The 13,674-nt window shown below is 43.6% G+C and overlaps 1 long non-coding RNA gene across 1 annotated transcript; it reads right to left on the bottom strand.

The window, feature by feature from the left end:
• Nucleotides 1-4,273: 4,273 nt before the first annotated feature.
• Nucleotides 4,274-12,369, bottom strand: LOC120987115. Its single transcript, XR_005775919.1, has 3 exons — nucleotides 12,359-12,369; nucleotides 10,215-10,221; nucleotides 4,274-4,405 (listed from the first exon to the last, which is right to left on the bottom strand). It is a non-coding gene; the product is annotated as an uncharacterized LOC120987115 (long non-coding RNA).
• Between the last annotated feature and the right edge of the window lie 1,305 nt (nucleotides 12,370-13,674).

The following is a 13,674-nucleotide window of genomic DNA, read 5'->3' on the forward strand; positions in this document are numbered from 1 at the left end:
AGATTCACACTGAAGGCATCAAAACTATGAATTAACACATGTGGAATTATATACATAACAAACAAGTGTGAAACAACTGAAAATATGTCATATTCTAGGTTCTTCAAAGTAGCCACCTTTTGCTTTGATTACTGCTCTGCACACTCTTGGCATTCTCTTGATGAGCTTCAAGAGGTAGTCCCCTGAAATGGTTTTCACTTCACAGGTGTGCCCTGTCAGGTTTAACAAGTGGGATTTCTTGCCTTATAAATGGGGTTGGGACCATCAGTTGCGTGGAGGAGAAGTCAGGTGGATACACAGCTGATAGTCCTACTGAATAGACTGTTAGAATTTGTATTATGGCAAGAAAAAAGAAGCTAAGTAAAGAAAAACGAGTGGCCATCATTACTTTAAGAAATGAAGGTCAGTCAGTCAGCCGAAAAATTTGGAAAACTTTGAAAGTAAGGGCTATTTGACCATGAAGGAGAGTGATGGGGTGCTGCGCCAGATGACCTGGCCTCCACAGTCACCGGACCTGAACCCAATCGAGATGGTTTGGGGTGAGCTGGACCGCAGAGTGAAGGCAAAAGGGCCAACAAGTGCTAAGCATCTCTGGGAACTCCTTCAAGACTGTTGGAAGACCATTTCAGGGGACTACCTCTTGAAACTCATCAAGAGAATGCCAAGAGTGTGCAAAGCAGTAATCAAAGCAAAAGGTGGCTACTTTGAAGAACCTAGAATATGACATATTTTCAGTTGTTTCACACTTGTTTGTTATGTATATAATTCCACATGTGTTAATTCATAGTTTTGATGCCTTCATAGTCATGAAAATAAAGAAAACTCTTTGAATGAGAAGGTGTGTCCCAACTTTTGGTCTGTACTGTATATATATATATATATATATATATATTTATATATATATAAAACAAAAAAACGGAACAGCACCTCCAGAGACAAATCACAGGTGCAAGCTACCTGGCAATAATACAGCAAACAAATAAAGTAGCAGCACACCACTAAATGCACTAAGACTGAGTGAACAGGTGAATGTGTGAACAGGGTCAAATACATGATGCCAATACTTGCTAATAAGCAGTGAAGAAGCTCTTAGCGCATATTATTGATCAAAAATATGTCGGGCCCACCTACCAGACGACAAGGAAGCTTCTTATCAGATGGGACCTATTCTAACACGGAGTGTCCAGCTCCATTGTTACTCTGATTAAAAACACCAAGGGGTGGGGGATGGGCGGGGAGTGCTAAGTTCCAAAGAGGATGCCCAGTCCTCTATAATATACATATAACCAAAAAACGGAACAGCTCCTCCAGAGACAAATCGCAGTTGCAAGCTACCCGGCAATAATACAGCAAACAAATAAAGTAGCAGCACACCACTAAATGCACTAAGACTGAGTGAACAGGTGAATGTGTGAACAGGGTCAAATACATGACGCCAATACTTGCTAATAAGCAGTGAAGAAGCTCTTAGCGCATATTATTGATCAAAAATATGTCGGGCCCACCTACCAGACGTCAAGGTAGCTTCTTATCAGATGGGACCTACTCTGACACGAAGTGTCCAGCTCCATTGTTACTCTGATTAAAAACACCAAGGGGTGGGGGATGGGCGTGCTGCTACTTTATTTGTTTGCTGTATTATTGCCGGGTAGCTTGCACCTGCGATTTGTCTCTGGAGGTGCTGTTCCGTTTTTTGGTTTTATGTATATTATAGAGGACTGGGCATCCTCTTTGGAACTTAGCACTCCCCGCCCATCCCCCACCCCTTGGTGTTTTTAATCAGAGTAACAATGGAGCTGGACACTCCGTGTTAGAGTAGGTCCCACCTGATAAGAAGCTACCTTGTCGTCTGGTAGGTGGGCCCGACATATTTTTGATCAATAATGAGCGCTAAGAGCTTCTTCACTGCTTATTAGCAAGTATTGGCGTCATGTATTTGACCCTGTTCACACATTTACCTGTTCACTCAGTCTTAGTGCATTTAGTGGTGTGCTGCTACTTTATTTGTTTGATATATATATATATATATATATACAGTATATACACACACTCACCTAAAGAATTATTAGGAACACCATACTAATACGGTGTTGGACCCCCTTTTGCCTTCAGAACTGCCTTAATTCTACGTGGCATTGATTCAACAAGGTGCTGATAGCATTCTTTAGAAATGTTGGCCCATATTGATAGGATAGCATCTTGCAGTTGATGGATATTTGAGGGATGCACATCCAGGGCACGAAGCTCCCGTTCCACCACATCCCAAAGATGCTCTATTGGGTTGAGATCTGGTGACTGTGGGGGCCATTTTAGTACAGTGAACTCATTGTCATGTTCAAGAAACCAATTTGAAATGATTCGAGCTTTGTGGCTGGAAGTAGCCATCAGAGGATGGATACATGTTCTCATTCTGTTTACGCCAAATTCGGACTCTACCATTTGAATGTCTCAACAGAAATTGAGACTCATCAGACCAGGCAACATTTTTCCAGTCTTCAACAGTCCAATTTTGGTGAGCTCGTGCAAATTGTAGCCTCTTTTTCCTATTTGTAGTGGAGATGAGTGGTACCCGGTGGGGTCTTCTGCTGTTGTAGCCCATCCGCCTCAAGGTTGTGCGTGTTGTGGCTTCACAAATGTTTTGCTGCATACCTCGGTTGTAACGAGTGGTTATTTCAGTCATTTCTTCTATCAGCTTGAATCAGTCAGCCCATTCTCCTCTGACCTCTAGCATCCATAAGGCATTTTTGCCCACAGGACTGCCGCATACTGGATGTTTTTCCCTTTTCACACCATTCTTTGTAAACCCTAGAAATGGTTGTGCGTGAAAATCCCAGTAACTGAGCAGATTGTGAAATACTCAGACCGGCCCGTCTGGCACCAACAACCATGACACGCTCAAAATTGCTTAAATCACCTTTTTTTCCCATTCTGACATTCAGTTTGGAGTTCAGGAGATTGTCTTGACCAGGACCACAACCCTAAATGCATTGAAGCAACTGCCATGTGATTGGTTGACTAGATAATTGCAATAATGAGAAATAGAACAGGGGTTCCTAATAATTCTTTAGGTGAGTGTGTATACACACAAAATATTTTTATTTTTTTTAAGAAGAAGAAAACAAAACAAACTCCATTCTAATTTCTCTTTTAAAGGAGATTCCTAAACAGTTTGAACATGCATTACTGGAAAATGAAAAAGCACACCTAAAAGGATTAAAGATAAAAGCCCAAGTTTACAAAGTGGCAATGCTGGATGGTGTTACATGTAGTGCTCTAAGTTCCAATATCCTTGCTTTACATTCAGATGTGGCTTTTTTGTCTGATATCATTGCTTTTTTGAGTTTTTTGTCTTCTCTCTTACAGGACTGTTGACTGGGTGTTATTGAAGTGTTCACTATGCCTGCTAGACGAAGGCTTGCACCATTTGTAAAATTAACAAACGTTAAAAGAGGCCAAATGGTGGGACTATGAGAGGCTGGATGGTTCATTGGCAAATCTCAGAAAGAGTTGGATGAGATATTTTTGTAGTGCATCAGTGATGAGGGCCTCCCTTGCTCTAACTTATTCTGCGCTGGTTCCTCTCACTGAGAACCAGGTTGGAGGCAGTGCAAGCCACATAGCAGGGGCATGGCAGCCACATGTGGTTTACAAGCTGCAGGTTGGGGACCACTGGTATACAGTAGAACACCCCCAGCCCCATACAGAATACAGTAAAATACCCTCATCCCCATATAGTATATAGTATGACACCCCAGCCCCATACAGTATATAGTAAAACACCCTCAGCCCCACATAGGATATAGTATGACACCCCCAGCCCCATACAGTATACAGAAAAACACCCACAGCCCCACATAGTATATAGTATGATCCCCCAGCCCCATACAGTATAACACCCCCAGCACCACACACTATAACACCCCCAGCACCACACAGTATATAGCAGTGGCGGTGAACCTATGGCACGGGTGCCAGAGGCGGCACTCAGAGCCCTCTCTGTGGGCACCTGCACCCTGGAAAAAGTTTATGGTATACCAATACGCCTTAGTCTTTTCCTGCCATTCATCAGCGCAGGGCGCACTATGAACAGCACAAGCATTGCATTAAATGTAGCTAGGCCAATATAGCAAAATGATAAAGTACATGGAATATATACTATAATGCACTGTAGTATTCAGGTTACATTGCTATGTTGGCACTTTGCGATAAATAAGTGGGCTTTGGGTTGCAGTTTGGGCACTCGGTCTGTAAGAGGTTTGCCATCACTGGTATATACACTGAGCAAAAATATAAACGCAACACTTTTGGTTTTGCTCCCATTTTGCATGAGCTGATCTCAAAGATCCGAAACATCTTCTACATTCACAAAAGACCCATTACTCTCAAATATTGTTCACAAATCTGTCTAAATTTAGTGAGCACTTCTCCTTTGCCGAGATAATCCATTCCACCTCATAGGTGTGGCATATCAAGGTGCTGATTAGACAGCATGAATATTGCACAGGTGTGCCTTAGACTTCCCACAATGAAAGGCCACTCTTAAATGTGCCGTTTGATCACACAGCACAATTCCACAGATGTTGCAACGTTTGAGGGAGCGTGCAATTGGCATGCTGACTGCAGGAATGTCTACCAAAGCTGTTGCCCGTGTAATGAATGTTCATTTCTCAACCATAAGCCATCTCCAATTTTGAGAATTTGGCAGTGCATCCAACCACCCTCACAACCACAGACCACATGTAACCACACCAGCCCAGGATCTTCACATCCAGCATGTTCACCTCCATGATCGTCTGAGACCAGCCACCTGGACAGCTGCAGCAACAATCGGTTTGCATAACCAAAGAATTTCTGCACGAACTGTCAGAAACCGTCTCAGAGAAGCTCATCTGCATGGTCATCGTCCTCATCGGGGTCTGGACCTGACTGCAGTTCATCATCGTAATCGACTTCAGTGGGCAAATGCTCACATTCGATGGAATCTGGCATGTTGGAGAGGCATTCTGTTCACAGATAAGTCACGGTTTTCACTGTTCAGGGCAGATGTCAGACAGCGTGTGTGGCGTCGTGTGGGTGAGTGGTTTGCTGACGTCAACGTTGTGGATCAAGTAGCCCATGGTGGCGGTGGGTTTATGGTATGGGCAGGTGTATGTTAGGGACAACAAACACAGGTGCATTTTATTGATGGCATTTTGACTGCACAGAGATATCGTGACGAGATCCTGGGGCCCATTGTTGTGCCATTCATCCACGACCATCACCTGATGTTGCAGCATGATAATGCACTGCCCCATATTGCAAGGATCTGTACACAATTCCTGAAAGCTGAAAGCATCCCAGTTCTTGCATGGCCAGCATACTCACCGGACATGTCACCCATGTCACGCATGTGTGGGATGTTCTGGATCAACGTATACGACAGTGTGTTCCAGTTCCTGCCAATATTTTTCAACTTCGCACAGCTATTGAAGAGGAGTGGACCAACATTCCACAGGCCACAATCAACAACCTGATCAACTCTATGCGATGGAGATGGCAAATGGTGGCCACACCAGATACTGACTGGTTTTATGACCCCCCCAGTAAGGCAAAACGGTGGCCTTTTATTGTGGAAAGTCTAAGGCTCACCTGTGCAATATTCATGCTGTCTAATCAGGTGGGATGGATTATCTCAGCAAAGGAGAAGTGCTTACTAACACAGATTTGTGAACAATATTTGAGAGTAATGGGTCTTTTGTGTATGTAGAAAATGTTTCAGATCTTTGAGTTCAGCTCATGCAAAATGGGAGCAAAACCGAAAGTGTTGCATTTATATTTTTGCTCAGTGTGGTATAACAACCCCACACAGTATACAATAAAACACCCCCAGCCCCACACAGTATATAATATAAAACCCAAGCCCCATACAGTATACAGTGTAGCAGCCCCAGCTCCTCACAATATGTAATGCATGAGCCTGGACCCTCATAGTATATAACAGCCTGCAGTATAAGTCTCCCTTAAATTCTAATCACTGTCCATGGCCCAAGTGCCTTCCATTTGTTTCTAAGCTTTGTGCACTGTAAAGTCAGACCTTGGAAACATTGCATTCACTGCATACAGTGAATATTGTGTCACACAATATTAGCTGTATGCGGTAGATGAAATGTTCCCCGTGGCAGTGGCGGTAGAGCAGCTGAGCAGGGGGGGGGGGGCCATGGGCAGTGGTGTACATAGAGAAGTAAAGGCCCCATAGCAAGGATCAAACCAGGCCCTCCACACAGGACAGAAGGGTTTCTGCCTAAACCCTTTTCAATGACCCTTGGGCCATTTTTCCACTGCCTCAGTTGCTAAAAGTTGTTCCTTTAGAGGGTATAGTCCTGACTACGTTTTCACCTCCAGTAGAAGAGGAGATAATCCCAACGAAGACTGGGCCCCCTCTTGCCCTAGGCCCCATAGCATTCGCATGGTCTACCACTATAGTAGTTACGTCCCTGGTACTGGGCAATTGCCCAGTGTGCACCCTGTGACACTGGACCCTGCGCATGTGGTGCTGCCATATGAATAGGTTTGAATTCTAACATTGCTTCTGTATTTGAGATGTTTAATATATTATATCATTGCGTATTTATAATAAATATATAATGAAAATAAACAGCACCTGCAGCCAGTGGCGTCGCCAGAGGGGGGCCAGAGGGGGCCACGGCCCCCCCCTACATCATGCTGTGCCCCCCCATGTGCCCCCCCAACTAAAATGACCCCCCCCAAGTGAGCAGCCGACCGGGCACAGGGAGATGAGCGCTTCCATTGCGCTCATCTCCATTGTAAACTGCCTATGCCAGCGGAGGTGCAGGGGAGGGAGAGGCGTGTCCATTCCCTTTCCTCTGATAGGCTGCAGGCAGGCACCGAAGTGGTGGAGAGGCCCCGCCCCCTAATTACTCCAGTTTACCTTTCTAAAGCTAAAGGACCTTTGATGATGTCATCACAGGTCCTGTAAGGGAACTGCACAGCGTAAAGTGTAGTTCCCAGGTTAGAACAGTGCATCTGCCAGGACCTGTGATGACATCATCTTCAACATCACAGGTCCTGCAGAATCTAGCAAAGGAACTGCACCAAAAATGGTGTAGTTCCTAGATTTCAAAGGTACATCTGCCAGGACCTGTGATGACATCATCACAGGTCCTTCAACCCCTAACAGCAAGTATTAAAAGTTCACAAGCAGCTCTGCATTGATCCATACAGACTGGAATGGAGAGGTAAGAGGAGGTCCTCCACTTTTCATCATTTACCTCCCCTCCATGCCCTGTTTTTACTCATTGCTCACTCATGTATACTACTTCAGACAGTGACCACTACCTCATGTATCTCACAGTGACTATAATGCATAACTGACCACATATTTCTATAAACACTGCATCTACAGTATTATACCTTCTATGTGTCACATCAATACACTGCTCTGTATATATATATATATATATATATATAGATACACACACACACATACATGCACACACACTGCATATATTACACAGTATTATACATGCAATATGTACAGATATATAGTATATACCGCAGTGCACTGATATGTGAGGTACAAGGTATAATAGATGCTGTGTGTACAGATATCAGTACACTTCTGTATATACTATATATGTGAGGTACGAGGTATAATAGATGCAGTGTGTACAGATATCAGTACACTTCTGTATATACTATATATGTGAGGTACGAGGTATAATAGATGCAGTGTGTACAGATATATAGTATATACAGCGGTGTACTGATATCTGAGGTACGAGGTGTCAATACACTGCTGTATTTACTATATATCTGTACACACTGCATCTATTATACCTCGTACCTCACATATTACACTACTGTATACACTGCATATATTATACCCCGTACCTCACATATCAGTACACTGCTGTATATACTATATACCTGTACACACTGCATCTATTATACCCTGTACCTCACATATCAGAACACTAGGGAATATACTATATACCTGTACACACTGCATCTATTATACCCTGTACCTCACATATCAGAACACTAGGGAATATACTATATACCTGTACACACTGCATATATTATACCGCGTACCTCACATAACTGTACACTGCTGTATATAATATACATCTGCATCTATTATACCTCTTTTGTGTGCCAGGGCTGTTTTGTAATCCCAATCCGGCCCTGATGTCATAAATTATAAAACGCAGCAGCAAGAATAGTTCATGGAACAAAGGTAGGGGCTATAAAAGGGGAATGGGGGCCCAATTTAGATTCCTGCTATGGGGCCCAGTGATTTTTATGTACGCCCCTGGCTGCAGGCACTAGGCCGGCAGCCTATCAGAGGCCGGCGCAATGACGTCATCGTGCCACCTGAGCCTTACATTACAGCGTGGGACACAGGAAGAGGCTGCATCGCATCGCTGACACTTAGGTAAGTATAAGTGTTTTTTTTTTGTTTGTTTTTTACAATAGTGTTACTGGCACATTGGGGGGGCTTATTACAAAACTGGCACATGATGATGGGGGGGGGACTTAATACTGGCACATGATGATGGGGGGAGACTTAATACTGGCACATGATGATGGGGGAGACTTAATACTGGCACATGATGATGGGGGGAGACTTAATACTGGCACTGATGATGGGGGGGACTTAATACTGGCACATGATGATGGGGGGACTTAATACTGGCACATGATGATGGGGGACTTAATACTGGCACATGATGATGGGGGCTTAATACTGGCACGTGATGGGGGCTTATTACTGGCACGTGATGGGGGGCTCATTACTGGCACGTGATGGGGGGCTCATTACTGGCACGTGATGGGGGGCTCATTACTGGCACGTGATGGGGGCTTATTACTGGCACGTGATGGGGGGCTTATTACTGGCACGTGATGGGGGCTCTTGTTACTGGCACGTGATGGGGGCTTATTACTGGCACGTGAAGGGGGCTTATTACTGGCACATTGGGGGGGCACTTGTTACTGGCACGTTATTGAGGGCACTTATTACTGGCACATTATTGGTGGGCACTATAGGGGCATCTACTGAGGCCACAAAGAAGGGGTGTTTTATATGGGGGGCTCTGTACAGTAGCATTTTATACTGGGACACATTATGGTGGGTACTATGGAGAAGGGGCAGAGAGGAGTACTATGGAGTCATCTACGGGGACACTAAGAAGGGGTATTTTATACTTGCAAATTATGGGGGACACTGAGGGCATCTACTGGGGCACGATATATGGGACATTTTATACTGGTACATTATGGGGGGCACTAGCAGGAAGGGGGGAGAGGAGCACTATGGAGGCATTTACTGGTGCACTATATAGGGGTATTTTATACTGGCACATTATGGGGGAAATTAGCTCAACTGGGGGCATAAGGGGGTATGTTTTGCACATTATAAGGAGAATTATTTCTACTGGGGGGCATTATGGTGGGTTTTATTACTCCCCCCATGGTATGACCCCCTAGTAGCAGCACCAGCCTCTCCCTGCTCTGCTATCTCTCTGTCCTTTCTCCAAATCCTTATATGAAATCTTCTCATTAGGATAAAACCCAACATCAGCTCAGCCGAGCCCCCGGCCAAGTGTGAAGTGGTGTCCGAGATCCCCCAAGGGCCAAGCTAAGTAACTGTACGTTTTCATGTGAAATATGTTTATTTTATATATGTACACTCCTGTGAGAGGCGGGAGGGAGATCTGTGGATGACACTGTTATAGGGAGGGAGATCTGTGGATGACGCTGTTATGGAGGGGGAAATGGGGATGACACTGTCCATGGGGTGGATCTGTGGATGACACATATAGCATAAGATGCTATATACGGTATGTGGCATCCACAGATCCCCCCCCCCCCCATAGCAGTGTCATCCACAGATCCCCCTCTCTATAAAAGTGTCATCCACAGACAGCTGGACTTTTTCTTCCCTGTTGCGGTTTTAGGTATTGGGTAATGTATTGCAGCATTTCTAAGCGTACTTGTGTAAATGTATCGTTGTTATAGCTGCCCCCCCTACTTTTGTCCTGGCCCCCAGTGTGCCCCCCCAAAATTTGAAAGCTAGAGATGCCACTGCCTGCAGCTCCTACATTAGATATTGTCTCTTCATTTGTATATATCAAGCTAAAGAACCATTTAGGCAAAGTTAGAGGTGTGAACCCAGCCTTAGTAGATGTGACTCATTTTAATCTGCCAGTGACCCAAATCCTATTACCATTATTTAGGGTTCCTAAATGTTCTGAACATGTTTCTTTTTTTATTTATTGACTTTTTGTGACTGATTTGTTAAAATATTCTCTGCCAATGTTTTTCTTAGAACTGAACCCTGCCAATATTCAGCAGTGGGAGCTATGTTATCCATTCAGCATATGCAGTACAGGGGAATATAATCTTAGTTATGCTTCTGTACTTCCCAGATTCATGAGAAATCTCATGAAATGTACATGTATGTACCACACAAACCTATTTCTGTGGTCTGCCACTGACAGAGTCAGAAGTTGCTTCACTTGAGTATTAAAATGCATTTTGTCAATCACTACAATTCCAGTTAATATGTACCTTTCTTTTTAAGATTGGAATTAAATTGCAAAGCTGGGAGTAGAAGAGAAACACTGTTTTGTCAGCGAATACTCTTTATATAATAGGATTTGCATTAAAAAAAATCTTTATTTTGTTCTATTTGTGGCAACTGTAGATACAGTATATCATATGTTAATTGTAAATCGTTCTCCAAGTCATAAAATAAATGTCTTCAAAGTTTAAAATTACGATGGCAAAAGAAACTAAAATGTTTTGGTTGGAAACAAGATTTGTCGTAACTCTGAACTCAAACTAACATCTGCCCACTGTGTGACACAGCGCCAGTCCCAACATGTAATTGGGTTAATAGCCTTATGTTTATAATAATTAACTATAGTACTCCAATTAGTTCTAAATTTTCAACAACAAACCACAATGTGATAATGCGCAAGTAACTCCCAGAGTAATTTTGTGAGTTCATCAATGCTTAGTTTTAAGCATCTACTCAATAGCTTACTCTCTTCAGTACAATGAGAATAAAATAAAATATGTGTACTTTTTCCTGTAATCAGACTATGAAGATACATTAAACCTATAAGGAATTTATGACTTCATGCCTTAATAAGGAATAACTGCAACTCCTAATAGCAATAGTCATTTGCTCAAATATTTGCCCACCGTATTGTCTTGCAACACGTAAACTTAGCAAACACTTAAAAAACAGTTCTCACCCAACTAGCCTCCTTCCAGAAACTCCAAAAACAGGAAGACCTTCTCCTCTGCTTTTTCTACTCCAGTATTGTCTCATCAATCAATGCTCCCTGCTTCTGTCCAGTTGCTTCTATGATGACCAGCGGCTTCTGATTACATCAGGCCTGGTGACCTATTTAAAGGGAATGTGTCATCAGAAAATGATCTATCGCTTTGGCATTTTTGTTATTCACCCCCTACCTCCCTAGAGCTATAACTTTTTTTGTTTTGCCATTCACATAGCCGTTTGAGGGCTTGTTTTTCAGGGACAGATTTTACTTTTTAATGGCACCATTTAATATTGAGTACGATGTAGTGAGAGAAACTAGGAAAACATTTTAAATGGAGTGGAATTGAAAATAAAAATAAAAAATTATCACAAAAGTAATTAGTAAGTTATGTGTACCCCAAAATGATGCCATTAAAAACTAAAACATGTCCTGCAAGCAACAAGCCCCTCATATGGTTACATTGATGGAAAAATAAAAAAGTTATAGCTCTTAGAAGGCAACAATGAAAAAATAGCTTGACATTAAGGCCCAAAATAGAACTGGTCACTAAAGGGGTTAACCATATATAAAGTTTCTGGAGAATAGAAAAAAGATTTATAATTGTATTTTATTTCACAATATTACCCTGTATGTACATCATTGACTGTTTAAATCAGTTGCCTCCAAGGGCCAGCAGAATATTGTTATACATTAAAAGTGCATGGATTTGTGGGAGAGGACATAATATTGGAACTTTACAAAACATTAGTGCAGCCTCTCTAGAATATGCAATGCTTAGTTCTGGCCACCAGTTCATAGAAAGGATGCTTGGAGTAGATAAGTGGCAAAGAAGGGCAACTAAATTTTTAAGGGGCATGGAGCATATTAGGTTATGAGGAAAATTCAAAAGAATTCAGTTTATTGTCTTGAGAAGAGACGTCTAAGGGGAGACATAAATAATTTGTAATATTATATAAATTACTTGTACCAAAAACAGATACTTTTTTATACCCTGGGGGGGAAAAGTTCCGTCTGTAGACACTATAATGTTTCTTCACCATAAGGGCTGTATGTTGTGAACCCACTGTGCCACTGACTGGCTATATATACTGGAGGGGCGTGTCTAAGCAACTACCTGGTTTTCACTAGAGCTCAGATGGCGAGGATAGACTTGAGCTGTTAGGGTAGTTGAGAGGGGCTACTCCAGAGAAATCCCTGAAGTCAGTGGCAGGTGGTTCAGGTGGACCAGGAAGATACCTGGGTAGGTACCAGAAGTACATGCATAGTCAGGCAGGCGGGGATCCTTACAGGAGCAACAGTGCAGTACAAAGAATAAGGCAGAGCGTAGTCAGACAGGCAAAAGGTCAGGGCAGGCGGCACAGGTATAGGTCAGGCATCCGGGGTCGGCAACAGGAGAGACAGGCAAGCAGGCAAGGATCAGATGATAAGCAGAGTCCAGGAACAAAATATAAATCAGGAGCACACGAGTGTATCAGGAACCAACAAACTAAAGGACCTTGACACGAGGCATCTGGGCAGAGGCTGAGCCACTTAAATGCCTGCAGGAGAGCCAGGGTTGGTCAGCGAGGTCACCTGACCTAACCCACACAGCCCCAGGGAGTGATGCGCTCCCACCCTTAGAGCAGTGTAACATGAACAGCCGAACCCATGCTGTGTCCAGGGCTGAGTGGATGCTGTGGAGTGGAATCATCAAAAGCAATACCACTACAGAAACAGAGCCCAGGACTGCAGCAGTGAAAATGGGAAAGCATCGACACAGGTCACCGCTGAGCGCGGCCCCCGGGACCTCAGCGATAAGCGAGGGCAAACAGCGGCGTTACAGTAGTCGCAGTTACAAGGGCTCATGTACATGGCCGTATGTATGTTGAGGACAAGAATAAGGAGCCTCCCTCCTGGGCCCCCAACATTTCCATCTCCAACTCGGGGTACAGAGCGGAAACCACCACCCCAACAGCCAAATCCGAACGGGATCCTCCGAAATCACTCACCCCATGAAAACTACGTGACAACGCATCTGCCTTGATGTTTTTAACCCCAGGGCAAAAGGTGACCACAAAATTGAACCTAGTAAAAAACAGTAACCATCTAGCCTGTCTAGGATTCAGGCGCGTAGCAGACTGCAGGTAAGCCAAATTCTTGTGGTCAGTATATATCGTAATAGGATGAGTAACCCCCTCCAACCAATGACTCCATTCCTCAAAGGCCAATTTAATGGCCAGCAACTCTCTATCTCGTACATCATAATTTCTTTCAGCGGCCGAGGAGTTTCTTGGAGAAAAAAGCACACGGACGCCATTTGCTAGGGGAAGGACCCTGCAACAGAACTGCTCCGACCCTCACTTCTGATGCATCAACCCCTCCACGATGAACGGTTGAGACA

This window comes from Bufo bufo, chromosome 1, assembly GCF_905171765.1.
Source record: "Bufo bufo chromosome 1, aBufBuf1.1, whole genome shotgun sequence".
NCBI classification, from domain to species: domain Eukaryota; kingdom Metazoa; phylum Chordata; class Amphibia; order Anura; family Bufonidae; genus Bufo; species Bufo bufo.